This window comes from Perca fluviatilis, chromosome 4, assembly GCF_010015445.1.
Source record: "Perca fluviatilis chromosome 4, GENO_Pfluv_1.0, whole genome shotgun sequence".
Taxonomy (NCBI): Eukaryota; Metazoa; Chordata; class Actinopteri; order Perciformes; family Percidae; genus Perca; species Perca fluviatilis.
In genome coordinates this window covers 8,371,450-8,385,427 of record NC_053115.1, presented here as the reverse complement: position 1 = coordinate 8,385,427, position 13,978 = coordinate 8,371,450, and the positions used below count along the sequence as shown (strand labels likewise).

The following is a 13,978-nucleotide window of genomic DNA, read 5'->3' as shown; positions in this document are numbered from 1 at the left end:
AAGAAAACTTCACTGTTGAACTGGCTTCATGCTTTCTGATAAGAAGCCATCCTTTACTGTTTCAAGTGGGTGCATCCATGTTCAGTACCGGTGCCCTCAGTAGGCACTGAGCACCTCCAGTAGCCTACCTGCAGTCAGTGTTCATGCCATGCTCCTCCCAGAGTGAACGCATTAGTTGAAAAGCTGCCAGCATGCTGTTTGAAAACTTGGGCTTTTTGTTGCGTGGGAGGGAGGCGATACAGACCTCTGCAGAATGGGAAAAAGAAGGTCATCCATGTGGGATGAAGCCTGCTGGGCAAAGTATTTCAGCAGCACTCAAACCTAGCGAAAACATACAGGCCACAGCTATAGTTTTGATGATTTTTGCATTTTGATATAATTTTAGTTAAAATCAAATAACATTCAAGTGCTGCAAATCAAACGCTTCATTTGTCTCCGTCGCGTAAGCTGACGACTTTCCTCCGTGGTTTTTGAGAGGTAAAAGAAAGGTAAGGTATAACGAAAACAAAAAGGTCACAGCTATAAGTTTGGATTATTTTTTACATTTTAATATAATTTTAAAACAAATAACATTATATTTCCAACACAGTTTTTCTGAGAAAAAAAAATTGTTAGCTCTTTAGACATTCATTTTAAACCATAGGCTACTTGCCAACACTCCCGTTTTTCCCGGGTTTCTCCCGTTTTTTAGCCTTATCTCCCGGACCCCCGGTTTGTTATATGGCCCAAACTCCTTTATAAATAATCGGACCAATATGTTCAATTTGCGCCAGATCTTGTATGAAACGCATCCTATTCACACAATCCACACACCATATACAAATTTCAACCCGTTTGTCACCTCAACCTGGCAACCTATAACCCAGTTGCGCAGTTGATTTCTGCGCAAGCTTCGCGGAAAGGTCAGACCCGAAAGCGAGCCGATAAAAATGGCAGGAGAGCATACCTGTCAAGTATCCCGTTTTGGCCGGGAAAGTCCCGTATTTTACCCTTCTTTCCCGCCGTCCTCCCGTATTAGTATTTTCCCGTAAATCTCCCGTATTTTAACCTTCGTTATTAAAAAATAATAATACCCCGGGCCCGAGCGGAGTAAAAAAAACAAAAACATTCCCAATCTGATCTCTGTCACTAGCCTCGCGATAACTGCCACCTGCAGTAGCCTACTACAGGTACTGTAGGTGGCAGTTGTCGCGAAGTTAGTGTGTGAGGTCAGATGATGAGTGACAACGCGGGGAAAAAAAGAAACAAAAAAAAGAGACGGATGATGGACGCTACGGTGACAGAGACGGTGCGCTGCCAAAACTTATGAAGGCTTTACTATGCATTGCAAATTTGTACAATAACTCACTAAAGAAAAGTTACGTGAAATTAAAAGAAAAACTGTAAAAGAAAAGCAATATGAAATGAAAAGAATGCGTGGAATGAAAATAAAATGTAGGCTAAATGTAAAGACAAGCAATGTTATAAATTGTAAATGTTTTCAGCATTCTACATCAAGTGGTGATTTTAGCTTTCTTGTACACCTGTCTTAAAATGTAAGGGATACTGGAGCTTGGTTGGGGTGGTGGGACTGCTCGAGGTGGGCACCGGAAAATTTCCCTTATTTTCAAATCCAAAACCTGACAGGTAGGCCTATGCAGGAGAGGGCGGTGAGAAATGGAAATATAGCTGTAAATTTAAACATTCAAACAGTGTTGGGCGCATCAGTTTACATGCATATTAATTAGTCATATCGACAACCTCCACGCTTTTTGTAAGGTGTGTCGCATTGATTTTAATGTAGCGCACGGGCCACGGCGGGAAAAATGACATTACCCAGCACATTAAAACACAGCGGTACCTTCGCGCAGATGAGGCACACGCGATTTCATACTTCATCACGAATGGACAAGGTAAGGTTAGGTATAACGCAAAAGTTTTTACATTTTAATATAATTTAATGATAAATAACATTGTAGTTCCAAAACAGTTTTTCTAAGAAAAAAAACAAATTGTTAGCTCTTCAGACAATCATTTTAAAGTTAAACCTACAGTATTATAATATTTATACATTGCATCTAGTAACTATGCAAGCCGAAATAGCTCAGTTGGGAGAGCGTTAGACTGAAGATCTAAAGGTCCCTGGTTCGATCCCGGGTTTCGGCAGGAGTCTTTTAATGCAGAAAGAACACCGTCATGCCGTTTAGATCATAATGTCACCACCTTAGAGTCACAACTATCAACATAAAGACATAAACGTTTGAGTTTCTAATCAAATGCAAGGCTAAATACAAGTAAACAATATTCAAACAGATCACAACTTCACATTACACCATGTTAATCATGTACCTACTATAGCTCATTGCTTATAATACACTGTCCACAGCAAAACATAGGCACATATTTATTGATCTTGTTCCAGAATGTGAAAACCGATTTTAGATTTTTTTTTAAACATTTCAGAGTAGAGTTTGAAATTAAAGGTCCCATGACATGGTGCTCTTTGGATGCTTTTATATAGGCCTTAGTGGTCGCCTAATACTGTATCTGAAGTCTCTTTTATATAGGTCTTAGTGGTCCCCTAATACTGTATCTGAAGTCTCTTTTATATAGACCTTAGTGGTCCCCTAATACTGTATCTGAAGTCTCTTTTATATAGGCCTTAGTGGTCCCCTAATACTGTATCTGAAGTCTCTTTTATATAGGTCTTAGTGGTCCCCTAATACTGTATCTGAAGTCTCTTTCCTGAAATTCAGCCTTGGTGCAGAATTACAGCCCATAGAGCCAGTCCCATCTGAGCTTTCATTTTCTCAAAGGCAGAGCAGGATTCCCAGGGCTCGGTTTACACCTATCACCATTTCTAGCCACTGGGGGGCCATAGGCAGGCTGGGGGAATGCACGTTAAAAAAACTCATAAAGTGAAATTTCCATGCCATGGGACCTTTAACACACAGTGACGTTAATAGAAAGAGATGAGAGAATTAAACTCAAAGGTCATGTGCAGAGCCTAAGGGCTTAACTTTGGGTTCAACATTGAGGGGTTGAGATCTCCACCTTTTAGCAAAATTTAAATTCTTTGCATATCAAACACTTAATTTTCTGCATTCTGGTGAATTTTTCTGCAATGTTTGCCCTTTCTGCATCAACTTATGGTGCAAATGTCTTTATTTATGGAAAGGAAATTATAATAGTTTTTTTGGGGAGTTGCACTGGCCAGTCTTGATTAATGGGGTGGTGGGGTCACAAACTGTTTAAAAAAAAAAGAAATATATTAGAAAAAATCAAATTTTTTTTTTTTTTATAATAAAAAAAAAAAAAAAAAAAAAAAAAAAAAAAAAAAAAAAAAAAAAAAAAAAAAAAAAAAAAAAAAAAAAAAAAAAAAAAAAAAAAAAAAAAAAAAAAAAAAAAAAAAAAAAAAAAAAAAAAAAAAAAAAAAAAAAAAAAAAAAATTTTTTTTTTTTAAAAAAAAAAAAAAAAAAAAAAAAAAAAAAAAAAAAAAAAAAAAAAAAAAAAAAAATTATAAACAACTTCCGATAAAGCCGCTTATTGTGTTGTTGCTGTGAATAAGTCTCTGTTCATTGAACAAATACTCTGGGCTATGTTTTTATTCTTTGTATGGCTTACTTGTGTATATAATGCCGATTTTATAACAGCAAAGGATTTGTATTGGTGAATGCTAGAAGGGTACATGTAGTACTGAAAGGAAGTGGGAAGCCCCACTGTGAGGCAAACAGCATGATTATAATGTACAGTACTACTGTGCATTAGAAGCTCATATGATGATGCATGAGCTGGAAGGCCGCTGGGCTGTTCAGTGCTCTTCAAAACAACCAGACAATGTTGGAGGGAATTTAGACACCCTAAAATAGTTATAAACCAAATCACTGTTTGAATAACACCAGCTCAGACCCTTCATTGGTTAGTGAAAATGCTTACAGATATAATATAATAAATATAATCTCTGCCCTTAGTTCAACATCTGCCACACATGCTGCCTGCATCTGCTGGCTCTTGCATCATGACTGACCTCTTCCATCATGGACTCCATGCAACCTTGATGTCTGGCTAACTGTGGACCACAGCCTTTCCCCAGCCTGTCAAAGACACCCTCAGATTTGAACTTTATGATTTGAACACAAGTACAGGTAAATGTTGGGGTAGCTCTGCTATGTTTATATGAAAGATGTTTTGGGTCATGGCTTAGAAAGTTCACTATTATTATTATTATTATATTATTATTATTATTATTATTACACATACGGATGTGTTTCTAATCAATGCTGTTGTTACTTGCCCTGTTTGATTATAAAGCAGCTGTGGTTTTATGATATAAATAGCTGTGTATAGTGTTGTTACTATGGAAATATAATTAAATCGATTTTATTTCTATGGTTGTTGTCACTGTGTGTCCCAGTAGCTTAGCGATAAAACATCATCATCATATGAGAGATGGCTTGAGCACTAGAAGAGCTAACTCAAACATTAAACTTTGATTTCAACATCATCATGTCTGACTTTGGGTGCAGTGCACTGGCCTCTGTAGCTCAGAGACTGCATCTAAAACCCAACGCTCCTCATGAAAGCCAAGAGAAAACAATGAGACAAAGGGGTGTGTGTGAATTTGCATGGGTCAATCAATGCACGAATTCATGTGGGTTCTGTAAAACATGCAGTTTATAGTACTACCAGCATATTACACCACACTGAAAGAACAACAGAAGCGTGCCACACATATAAGAGGATATTTGAGCCTTGTAATTTAGGAAACTGTTTTGTAGACACTAGATGCTAAAATGCTCATTTGCTATGAATAATGTGGGGAAACAATCCAAATATCTCTTATAGCCGTCAATAGTGCCTGGTGCATAATATCCTATGCTAGACCGGTCTCTGGTGGCTACATCCACATATTGCACAGGTAAGGTTAAAAGTATTTCAGCAGCACTTACACCTAGCGGAAACAAGCAGGCCACAGATAGGCCTACTAGTTTTGATATTTTTTTTTTATTTTAATATATGTCACAATGAAATATAATTAAAATCCCAACACAGTTTTCGTGAGAAAAAAAAAATTATTTAATATAATTTAATCTAAGATATGTAATTTTTACGATTTATAAGCCTACAGTTGCTATAGATCAAGGGCACCTCTGCGGTTATACTCCAACATTGAATCCAACAAGTTAGTATGCAAACCGAAATCGCCCTCGGCGAGTCACATCGCGAGTTCAATCATTGGATAACATTGGTGTGGCGTGTTCAATCTTTTGCCACTGGATCAATGGTCTAAATCAATAATTTGACAACCAACTACTCGGCAAAGTCAGTCTTTCTAAACGCCAATCAAATGGCGTGTTCAATCTTTAGTAGGCAAATTAAATCGCTTAATTTGTCTGCCTCACGTTTACAAGCTGCCGCCTACTTTCCTCCGTGGATTTCGAGAGGTAAAAGAAAGGTAAGGTAACGAAAACAAATAGGCCACAGCTAGAAGTGTCGATGTTTTTGCATTTTAATATAATTTAGTTAAAATCAAGTAACATTTAAATCCCAACAGCGTTTTCGTGAGGCCAGGGCGCCCTCTATCGTCACAATGACACTACATTGCATCTGTCTTTATGTAAGAAGCCGAAATAGCTCAGTTGGGAGAGCGTTAGACTGAAGATCTAAAGGTCCCTGGTTCGATCCCGGGTTTCGGCAGGTTCTTTTTTAATGAAAAAAGTTGAAAACAGTTTCATGCAAATCAAGTCATTATGTCACAACTTACAAAATAAAGAAATAAACGGTAAAGGCAAAGGCAAGACTAAATCAAATAAAAGCAAACAACCTTTAAACAGGCCTGAACTTTTCACTACAGCTTGCTAATTAACAACCTACTACTCGGTGCTTATCATAAACTGTCCACAGCAAATCATAGAAAGCATCTATATGTATCTTGTTCCAGAATGTTAAAACCGATACATAGGTATTAATAAATTATTAAGTTGGCAACTTTTGAGGGCACAGGCAAAATCAAAATTTGGTATGATAGTTGTGTTTTGGGATGCAATATAGTTGTATACAATCTATGCTTTGGATGGAATACAGATGGAAACTTCTGAATTATACAGTACAGAGGGCAAGCAGTGCTAGAAATACATGGTGATTTGCAGCATTCATCATGTTTAGCATTTAAAATGACGTTAAACATTAACTTGATAAAACATTAACTTGATAAAACATTAACTTGATAAAACATTAACTTGATAAAACATTACTTGAAAATACTTTTGCTTTAAACGTGTTTGTATAGGTTATTGATTTATTACTGTATTACTGCAGTCGAGGCTTGTGCACAATTCAGAATTGAATTGAGAATGACTCCTAAATTCCAGTTCAATTCTTGAATTTGAATTGAATTTGAATTGATGTCAAAAACAGGATTTAGACTTACAATACAAATTTGAATTAAAGGAAGCAGAATTGCAATTCAGTAAAAATTCAAAGAAATTCATATACATAATTTAAGTGAAGTGTTTAACAATGAAGCTTTACAATATATGTCAGATATGATTGCATTACATATTCTATGAATGATATTAGTTTGAACTACTTGTACAGATTACATTAACAGGAAATGTTTTCCCCCAACAATGAATGTTAAAAGCTCTAGTCACAAAACAAATAATTAAGTTTGATCTATTGTAATTGTAATTTTGTGGAACATGATGGAACATGACTCCATTTCCCAGAATGCTTTACTTTAATCAAGTATTTAAAATCGTTACCAAAGAATTTGAGGTGGACATTTGTTTGAAAGCTTCTTTTCTACACAATTTGATGGTCAACACTGGACTTTTTAAGTTTCAGAAGTCCCTTACAACTTCAGATTACAAACATTTATAGATTTGACACCTGTAATAACAGTGACATGGAAAATAATAGCAGGCTTAAAAGGTCATCTGTACTAGTTCATTTTGAAGAACCAATTCCAACACAAACACCTGCAAACCACAGAGCCATATGCAAGCACTGCAGTGCTCCAGTCTGTGGCTCCATAAAGGCTACTTCAAATTTCAAAAGGCATCTACAAGTAAGTTAACAGACAGACAGTCTTTTATTTTGAAAACCATCTCTTGATGGTATTATGCTACTGATATTTCATATCATCAGTGTTGGGGTCACTACTCAAGAACGTGTACATTATTCACTTAAAAAAAAAAAACTTGTTACTTGTTATTCTCTATGGATAGTAACTCATTACTCATTACATTACTGTAGCGCAAAACAGCAAGAGCCTGTCATATAGCTCATAAAGGGCTAAAACACACCTTCAACTCACAACACAACAGTAACAGTAAAATGAATGTGTTACATTACTCAGTTATAGCCAAATGTGATTATATTATGCTATTACTGGATATCTTATGTGTTTAAAATCATGCAAGCACACTTTTTACTTATTACTTATTGTAAATCAAGAAAACAATTCTTGTCAATTGTGGAATTAATAGAAATATTTGTTCTCTTAAAGAGTGATCTACATTGAGGGACTGTTTTCCTACAGAAGAAACATCAGGAAATCTTGATGGACTGTGAAACCAGCTGTTATAATCCAGCCAAACCAGAATGAAGATCATGGTGGTGTTATTTGATTACTTTGAAATGAAAATAACATTGGAACAAAACTAATTAAACAACACTGAGGGGGTAATTTATTTCAAGAATTTGATCATTATCTATATTCTGGAACAAAATGTATGCAGGGTTGAGGAGTGACTAGTTACGTGTAATGAAATTATGTTATTAAATTGCAAAATTAATGTAATAGTTATATTGCTGAGGTAAAATGTGTAATTCAATTAGTTACTAATCAAATTGAAAGGAAATTGCTTTACATTGATAAAGTAATCCAAATAAAGTAATCCAAACCACATTTACAATGGGTAACTTATAACAGTAAGCAATTACATTTCCAAAGTAACCTTCCTAACACTGAATGTACAGTATGTGAGATTCAACACAGTCTTTCTGTTGTGTGACTGTGTGGAATTTCTTCGAATTGCAATGAATTTAATTCCACTTCCTGTAATTCAAATTCAAATTCAATTTCCTGTGGGGCGGAGTCAATTCAATTCAAATTCCAATTCATGAATTGAATGGAGGCCAATTCTGAAATTCTGAATTTTGCACAAGCCTGCTGCATTCTCAGAGGACGAAATGTTTTGAAAAATAATACAGCAGTAGTACATTTAAGAACCAGTAGATGGCAGGACTCATGCAGAGTTTCAGCCTCGTAACTGAGACTGAACACTACAGCCACACGCACTGTAACTGAAGTAGATGGATTGTTGCACCTGTATACACAACTTTAGGTCAGTTTTGAGAAGAGGCAGATTATACTGTATTTCTTATTTTGAATACCACGCATATTTACAACAAGTAGCCTATTAGTTAATCAGGGCTGTAACAATCTTTTATGGGTGTCTTTGGACTATATATTGATAAGAAGTACTACATTTTCAATCTCTTTGATTAGACAAACAAATTAGACAGGTGGGACAAAACATACATTCAATAACACATTTCTTTATTACTTGTATATGTTTCTGTGCATGTATGAAAGTGTGTTCATTTGCATATGTGTGACCAGCGAAATATGCAGGTATGTGCTAGGATTATATTACTAAACAACCTAAATAAATGCATAAAAAAGGAGGAAAGGGGGTGAAAAAGGAAAATACATAACGGCACATATGTATGTAATATTATGATACAGGTGGGAGAAAAAGTATTTAGAGCTGTTGAATTATTTACTGCTTAGCTTCACCTATAATATGTCATATTTTATTTGTTGATAATATTTGTAATTATCTTCAAATGAAAACTAACTAACTAGTAGCCTGACTAAATGTATCAAATAAATGTATTGCAGTAAAAGTAAGATATTTCTCTCTGAGATGTAGTGGAGTAGAAGTAGGCTATAAAGTAGCATGAAAAGAAAAAAAAATCAAGTAAAGTAGAAGTCTCTTAAACTTGTACTTAAGTACAGTACTTGAGTAAATATACTCAGTTATGTTCCACCACTGAAAGCTACTACTGTAATAAAAGTAACGACAACTTGTTGTGTTTTGCAGGGCGTCAGTGCAGCCAGGGATGAGTCTCTTTTCTTACCTTTAGTAAGTTTTCCTACCTTTATTTTGAAATGTCATTACCTTGAGCTGTTCCTAAACCTTTAGGAGGGATCTGGCTCATTGCTGGTCAATTCCAGCCTCACACATTGGCTGCCCCAAGGCCTTCTGGGAGGGAGCCAGTCCAATAAGAGTTATTTTTTCTTTCTTTCTGGTTGTTCTAGTTTTAGTTGTATGTATATGATTTGTGTATTGTCACAGTTATAATGATGATAAGGTTATTCATGTTGTAGAATAAGAATAAGTGAATAGTTAAATAGCTCAAGGCAACAACGGGTAACGATAAACATTTGTTCCAGATAGATAGTTTCATCTGTAACAGCTGATATAATGACAGCGTAAAAAGGTATGTTAATATGATGGGTGTGTGCATGTATGTGCGAATGCAGAAAATATACATATACACACACACACGCACACACACACACACACAAACACACACACATACATATACATGCATCAGCGTTTTAACTGTACATAAATTTAAGTAATAGATAAAAAAGTAGAGTAATGTAATGCCAGCTAACCAGCAACATGCAGGAGGTAGCAGAGACAAACAGTGATGTATATTTTGGTTTAATATTTTTCTGTCAGCTCTAGTTGAAACACTTTGCTGCAAAATAAGCAATTATGTAACAAAACACCACATACTTTAGGTCACATCAGAGATAAGATCATGCCAGGAGAGACTCAGCGGGACTGCAGCAGGTTTTGGACACCATCTCTCCGCTGTATCAACCCCGTCGTTGTGTAGATGCAATAGAGCCACAGTCCAAAAGAACAGGTCCAGGCCACGGGGCACCAAACAGGTCAGGGATTTGCGTCATTCCCATTGAAACCTGAATGAATGGCCAACCGGCTCTCTGTGGTGATGTGATAATCAGCAGTGCATTGATAATGAACAGACAGAGAGTGGTTCTGAGAACTAACAATGCAGAAGATTGGCAGAAGGGGATAGGAAAGGTGCAAAATGTTCTGGTGAGCTGCAGGGTTGTGTGTGTGTGTGTGTGTGTGTGTGTGTGTGTGTGTGTGTGTGTGTGTGTGTGTGTGTGTGTGTGTGTGTGTGTGTGTGTGTGTACACTTTCTATCCTCCAAAACCCTCCCACAGCAACATAAACATATTTTTCTTTAAAATAAGTGTTTTATGAATACAGTAATGTACTGTAACCTTGCATGTATGCCTGCTTTTGAAACACACTGTAATTGTGCTTTAGGGGAATGATGCTGAGCTTATAATGTGTGTACGTCAATGCACTTCTGATTCCTTATAGTACATTTGTCACAGATTACAGACTAATTATGTGCCTTTTTCTCATTTCTCATTTGTTCCTATGTAATTTGTTTCCGTGTAATATCCTGTGCTGTTGGTTATGCAAGATCTCTCTCACTCGCTCTCCCCTTTGATTGTTCCTTGCACTGTGTGTTTCCACTGCTGTAGTATGGTTTCCTTGTGGCTTTGTTCCGACTGCTCTTGGAGACCTACAAAGAATGCCTGACGATGCCAGTCAAGCTTTAAACCCATTCAGTTAGGTGGTTGAAAGAAATCTGCAGGTGGAGAACAGTCCAGAGAGCTGAACGGATGCATGGTTGTGGGGAGAAAATGTTTTTTCTCTAACTAATCAAAACTCCATTCAGTCTAGTTTCACTTCTAAGCAGCTCCTACAGATGTCCCAGCCAATCTGGCATTGCATAACTTCCACCCAGCAAACCTTCCCCCTGTTTCTTTCGTACTTGCAACACAGGTTGAGCTCAAAGTAGTAGAGTGGTTGATGTCATATTGCAAGTCAATATGGCCTCGCCTCAACATATATACATAATGTTAATAGAGTAGAAAGATATACAATGTTGTGCGGTAGTTACAGTAATGCAATGATAGTGAGCGATGCATGATACTGGTTACAGTTAGCTGTGTAAAGTTTTCCCACACTGCCAATTTCTCTAATACAGTATTTCTACCCCAGCCATGGAATGCAGTTCAGCTGACTGCACCACCCTCTGCAGGCTGGGTGATCCCTCTTGTTGCTGTTCCCAATCCAGGCTGCCTAGCAGGGAGCTCTCTGCGGTGCAGGTGAAGAAAGACGTCGGAAGCTGTCCACGCTCTCCACCTCTCCATGCTCTCCACGCTCTCCACCCAAGGGCGTAGGTAACTAAAGATTATAGATCCTGGACATATAGGCATTCTCTATGGGCCCCAGCACAAGGTTTAAACCTTTAAACCAGAGATCTTCAACAGGGCGTCCAAGACCCCTAGGAGCTGCAGGGTGGCCACAAAATTATTGTTCAATAGTAAAAGAAAAAAAACTTGATGATAGGCTTAAGTGCCTATAGGTACTGTAGATAGCCACAAGGTAGCCATCCACAGATAAAGTTAAGCTTAAGGATTCACTGTGCCACATTCTAACATTAAAACATGATGTATAAATATATGAATATGTCAACAATTATTATTTGAATAGCTTAGTCTTGTAGGCACCATAAAAAGGTATGTATAAAGTCTCTAGGCCGCCCTATACGTTATTGTAGGCCCAAGTTAATATGCAACTCTATTTCATACAATATCTAAGTAGGGGGTCCCTGCTCCATCTCTTTTTCAACTGAGGGGTCCTTGGCCTTAAAAATGTTGAAGACCCCTGCTTTAAACCCACTGAGGACTTCCCCATGGCAAGTACTATGAAAAAGACTCTTTTCTTGACATTTTTTTGTGATTTTGATAAAAGTAAACAGGAAAAAAAAAACTTATTACGACCAGTCGTAAGTTGGCAGAGCACCACCTACTGTAACCGCCATTCTTCCCTTTCTTCCCCCGCTTATGTATACGAGGGGAACTGGCATAACCCGGTTATTCACTTGACCATGTTAAGACCCTGGTTACTGCTGTGCATGTAAACACACTGTTGTGGTGCATAACAGTCAAAATATACAAAGTAAGAGAACAGAAATAAATGTAATTAATATTCATTAGTTGCTGCATGACTCAAAGAAGTGTGTTCCTAAATGGGAGAGATCTGGCCTACAGAAAAGTAGTACTTCTAAGATGGTCTTGTTGTAGAGCTCTTGTGACATAACCCACCATGATGCATACAGTCCAAATGTAACTTGGGAAGGTTGTATAAGGGAACAGAGTATGACCTCACTTTTGTCCTTTGAGACAAAAAGGAGGCATTGTCTTCTCAGACTGAGTAGAAAGTAACGAACCCACTCACTGTTCCACGAACAAGCTCCAAGGACAGTGGGGAGGCTTGTTTCTCTGTGTAATCTGTGTAGATGCTGTTGTTCAGATTTGTGTTGTTCTTTCTCTGAACTGAGCTGACCTTTCCAAATGCCTGGATGCCGATTTACGTCATTAAGTCAAAGCTGCAATTGAGAAAGGTTTGCAATTGTTCTCTTCACCAAACAATGGGGCTGAACTTTAAGTACTTGTGTGAAAAAAAAAATGAAGAATTCCAATATCATCAAGTCTGCTTACTCTGCTGTGGTAAAATCATCACACTGGTAAATTAATTTTTCGAAAATGCATTTTACTAGGAGGTACTAGAAAAAGTAATAGAAAAGTGTGAGCAAGGAAAAATGATAAACTATACTTTTTTGTACTGTGCTCCCTGCTCGAGTTCCCAACAGTTTAACACTTGTTTTCAAATTTTAATAAATATTCTCTGCCTCTGTTCTCTGTTCTCATTAAATGGTTCAAAAGGCATAAAATGGGGCGTGGCCTGAGTACGTGGGTGTGGTTAAAGTATAGGGGGCGGCTCAGTATCACATGTAGACCACAAATTATAAGTTTCATGTAAATCGGACGATGTTTGTCATATAAGGCTGATTTCCTGTTGCCAGCGGGAGGCGCTATGACCAAAAGTCAATTTTGGCCTGTAGATCTCCTCAGGCCTGGACTCTTGTCAATCATGAGAAATTTCAGGCAGATATGACAAAGTACACTGAAGTTACAACAACTTCTTCGTTCATTGATAAATGCTCAAAATGGCCAAAAAGTTTTGCTTTTAATAACTTTTCATCTTTAAGGTGAGGAGATGGCACAGACCAAATTTGAAGTCCATCGGATGAGATCTGTAGGAGGAGTTCGTTAAAGTACATTACCTTGATTTTTAGGCGTACTTCCTGTTGCCGCTAGGGGGCGCTATGACTTTGAGTAAATTTCAGCCTGTAGATGTTGTCAGGGTTGGACTCTTATGAATCCTGAAAAGTTTCGAGCCAATTGGACAATGTACACTCAAGTTACACTTACTTCCAAAATGGCCGCCTCGCCACGGCCACGCCCTATGACGAAAAGTTTTTCTTTTAATAACTTTTCATCTTTAACATCTTAAGATGGCACAGACCAAATTTGAAGTCGATCGGATGAAATCTCTAGGAGGAGTTCGTTGTAGTTGAAGTATGAAGTGGAAATGGCCCAAATCGCAAAATCTTTGAACTTTCAATTCAAAATGGCGGACTTCCTTTTGGGTTAAGGGTATGGCTCCAATGAGCTTTGTTGTACGTCTTGACATGCTACATATGTGTACCACGTTTCGTTAGTACACGTTAAATGTACTGCAGGGGCTACATTTTTTTATTTTGTAGGGGGCGCTAGCGAGCCATTTTGTGTGCCTATTCCCGAAACCCTTAAAATAAGTACATTTTCACCAGGCTTGATGCGACTGCCAATTTTGGTGAGTTTTTGAATATGTTAAGCCCCTCAAAAAGGCAATTAATTTGCTGTAATAATAACAATTCCTTCAGTTCCAATATGTCTTATCTGCTGTCGTCACTCGGGGCCCTAATAACTGAGCTTATAGTTACCCAATGGATGCACCATACCAACATGTCAGCAGAGCAGT

General features: G+C 37.4%; 2 non-coding genes across 2 annotated transcripts; both read left to right on the top strand.

Moving 5' to 3' along the window:
• Nucleotides 1-2,072: 2,072 nt before the first annotated feature.
• Nucleotides 2,073-2,145, top strand: trnaf-gaa. The gene has a single exon. It is a non-coding gene; the product is annotated as a tRNA-Phe (tRNA).
• Nucleotides 2,146-5,603: 3,458 nt separating this feature from the next.
• On the top strand, nucleotides 5,604-5,676 carry trnaf-gaa. Its single transcript has one exon. It is a non-coding gene; the product is annotated as a tRNA-Phe (tRNA).
• Nucleotides 5,677-13,978: the final 8,302 nt, after the last annotated feature.